The sequence below is a fragment of the Solea senegalensis genome, unplaced genomic scaffold, assembly GCF_019176455.1.
Source record: "Solea senegalensis isolate Sse05_10M unplaced genomic scaffold, IFAPA_SoseM_1 scf7180000012525, whole genome shotgun sequence".
Taxonomy (NCBI): domain Eukaryota; kingdom Metazoa; phylum Chordata; class Actinopteri; order Pleuronectiformes; family Soleidae; genus Solea; species Solea senegalensis.
Window position 1 is genome coordinate 1 of NW_025320646.1, and position 3,384 is coordinate 3,384.

Consider the following 3,384-nt stretch of genomic DNA (forward strand, 5'->3'; position numbering starts at 1 on the left):
AGAGGATGGTTTCGATCCATCGACATCTGGGTTATGGGCCCAGAACGCTTCCGCTGCGCCACTCTGCTGATGACGACTGTGTCAAATGAGAACAAGAGTTGGGCAAACTCTTCTTCAGTAGGTCAGTAGGTCGATCATGTATACACATTAAGTTATACGTGCAGATTCCCCACCAGCAGCAGCCTACTTGAGCCTGTTTAGTCTGTGAAACCCAACTGGAAGATAGCCAAATACCTTGTCAAACACTCCCTACAAGGGGCCGGTTAGCTCAGATGGTCAGAGCGTGGTGCTAATAACGCCAAGGTCATGGGTTCAACCCCCATACTGGCCATGAAAGTCCGCTTCGTACAATAAAAAAAGAAAGCCACAAGCAAGACTGGTGGCAGAGTATGTCAATTGTTCAAATCGGTGGTCTTTTTTTGCTTGGAGGTAACAATGTCTCCCAGTGCAGCACCACCAGCCACGTTTACACATGCAACTCCCAAAATTGCTAAGCCAAAGGAGAGATTCAGACAGTAAGACAGCCTGGTGTCTGTTGGCAAGCTTCACACTGGTGCAGGTACAACGGATTAAGCTAACGGTGTACAGGGACCTCTCCGTGCCCTGGATGACAAGTGTTCAACTTTTAGGTAATCGACGACAAGACTTTAACAAGCTACGTCGTGAGGCACGACTCGCAAGCCACAGCCACACGCAACGTTTTACAGAACTCCTTCAAAGTGTGGTAGGACACAAATTATGGCTCTGAGAGAAAGCCTTTCAAACAATTATTGTCATATGGCAGTGGTGGGATTTGAACCCACGCCTCCTCAGAGACTGGAGCCTAAATCCAGCGCCTTGGACCCCTCGGCCACACTACCTGTGGAAGGGCTTCACTTTTCAGCTTTTTCAGCTTCAGGAAGAAGAACGTTTACCCTGAAGAAGTGTTTCCCTCTGCTGTCTGCCCAAAAGTTATAAAGACAAGGAAGATTTCAGCACACCAAGGATTGACCACCATCACTAGTATTGTGTGCACGGACTGTTGTCTTAAGGTTTGAGCAAGTGGGCGCCACCTGTCACTTGTCTGTCTTGACGAGCGTCAGCAATTCTCTCAGACAACACACAGCCTTGCCTTAGCAGAGGATGGTTTCGATCCATCGACATCTGGGTTATGGGCCCAGCACGCTTCCGCTGCGCCACTCTGCTGATGACGACTGTGTCAAATGAGAACAAGAGTTGGGCAAACTCTTCTTCAGTAGGTCAGTAGGTCGATCATGTATACACATTAAGTTATACGTGCAGCTTCACCACCAGCAGCAGCCTACTTGAGCCTGTTTAGTCTGTGAAACCCAACTGGAAGATAGCCAAATACCTTGTCAAACACTCACTACAAGGGGCCGGTTAGCTCAGATGGTCAGAGCGTGGTGCTAATAACGCCAAGGGCATGGGTTCAACCCCCATACTGGCCATGAAAGTCCGCTTCGTACAATAAAAAAAGAAAGCCACAAGCAAGACTGGTGGCAGAGTATGTCAATTGTTCAAATCGGTCGTCTTTTTTTGCTTGGAGGTAACAATGTCTCCCAGTGCAGCACCACCAGCCACGTTTACACATGCAACTCCCAAAATTGCTAAGCCAAAGGAGAGATTCAGACAGTAAGACAGCCTGGTGTCTGTTGGCAAGCTTCACCCTGGTGCAGGTACAACGGATTAAGCTAACGGTGTACAGGGACCTCTCCGTGCCCTGGATGACAAGTGTTCAACTTTTAGGTAATCGACGACAAGACTTTAACAAGCTACGTCGTGAGGCACGACTCGCAAGCCACAGCCACACGCAACGTTTTACAGAACTCCTTCAAAGTGTGGTAGGACACAAATTATGGCTCTGAGAGAAAGCCTTTCAAACAATTATTGTCATATGGCAGTGGTGGGATTTGAACCCACGCCTCCTCAGAGACTGGAGCCTAAATCCAGCGCCTTGGACCCCTCGGCCACACTACCTGTGGAAGGGCTTCACTTTTCAGCTTTTTCAGCTTCAGGAAGAAGAACGTTTACCCTGAAGAAGTGTTTCCCTCTGCTGTCTGCCCAAAAGTTATAAAGACAAGGAAGATTTCAGCACACCAAGGATTGACCACCATCACTAGTATTGTGTGCACGGACTGTTGTCTTAAGGTTTGAGCAAGTGGGCGCCACCTGTCACTTGTCTGTCTTGACGAGCGTCAGCAATTCTCTCAGACAACACACAGCCTTGCCTTAGCAGAGGATGGTTTCGATCCATCGACATCTGGGTTATGGGCCCAGCACGCTTCCGCTGCGCCACTCTGCTGATGACGACTGTGTCAAATGAGAACAAGAGTTGGGCAAACTCTTCTTCAGTAGGGCAGTAGGTCGATCATGTATACACATTAAGTTATACGTGCAGATTCACCACCAGCAGCAGCCTACTTGAGCCTGTTTAGTCTGTGAAACCCAACTGGAAGATAGCCAAATACCTTGTCAAACACTCACTACAAGGGGCCGGTTAGCTCAGATGGTCAGAGCGTGGTGCTAATACCGCCAAGGTCATGGGTTCAACCCCCATACTGGCCATGAAAGTCCGCTTCGTACAATAAAAAAAGAAAGCCACAAGCAAGACTGGTGGCAGAGTATGTCAACTGTTCAAATCGGTGGTCTTTTTTTGCTTGGAGGTAACAATGTCTCCCAGTGCAGCACCACCAGCCACGTTTACACATGCAACTCCCAAAATTGCTAAGCCAAAGGAGAGATTCAGACAGTAAGACCGCCTGGTGTCTGTTGGCAAGCTTCACACTGGTGCAGGTACAACGGATTAAGCTAACGGTGTACAGGGACCTCTCCGTGCCCTGGATGACAGGTGTTCAACTTTTAGGTAATCGATGACAAGACTTTAACAAGCTATGTCGTGAGGCACGACTCGCAAGCCACAGCCACACGCAACGTTTTACAGAACTCCTTCAAAGTGTGGTAGGACACAAATTATGGCTCTGAGAGAAAGCCTTTCAAACAATAATTGTCATATGGCAGTGGTGGGATTTGAACCCACGCCTCCTCAGAGACTGGAGCCTAAATCCAGCGCCTTGGACCCCTCGGCCACACTACCTGTGGAAGGGCTTCACTTTTCAGCTTTTTCAGCTTCAGGAAGAAGAACGTTTACCCTGAAGAAGTGTTTCCCTCTGCTGTCTGCCCAAAAGTTATAAAGACAAGGAAGATTTCCGCACACCAAGGATTGACCACCATCACTAGTATTGTGTGCACGGACTGTTGTCTTAAGGTTTGAGCAAGTGGGCGCCACCTGTCACTTGTCTGTCTTGACGAGCGTCAGCAATTCTCTCAGACAACACACAGCCTTGCCTTAGCAGAGGATGGTTTCGATCCATCGACATCTGGGTT

General features: G+C 48.7%; 6 non-coding genes across 6 annotated transcripts; 3 read left to right on the plus strand and 3 right to left on the minus strand.

Moving 5' to 3' along the window:
* The first annotated feature begins 257 nt into the window (after nt 1–257).
* Nucleotides 258–331, plus strand: trnai-aau. The gene has a single exon. It is a non-coding gene; the product is annotated as a tRNA-Ile (tRNA).
* Nucleotides 332–778: 447 nt separating this feature from the next.
* On the minus strand, nt 779–860 carry trnal-uag. The gene has a single exon. It is a non-coding gene; the product is annotated as a tRNA-Leu (tRNA).
* A 514-nt stretch (nt 861–1,374) lies between these two features.
* Nucleotides 1,375–1,448, plus strand: trnai-aau. Its single transcript has one exon. It is a non-coding gene; the product is annotated as a tRNA-Ile (tRNA).
* A 447-nt stretch (nt 1,449–1,895) lies between these two features.
* Nucleotides 1,896–1,977, minus strand: trnal-uag. Its single transcript has one exon. It is a non-coding gene; the product is annotated as a tRNA-Leu (tRNA).
* Nucleotides 1,978–2,491: 514 nt separating this feature from the next.
* On the plus strand, nt 2,492–2,565 carry trnai-aau. The gene has a single exon. It is a non-coding gene; the product is annotated as a tRNA-Ile (tRNA).
* A 447-nt stretch (nt 2,566–3,012) lies between these two features.
* trnal-uag lies at nt 3,013–3,094 on the minus strand. The gene has a single exon. It is a non-coding gene; the product is annotated as a tRNA-Leu (tRNA).
* Nucleotides 3,095–3,384: the final 290 nt, after the last annotated feature.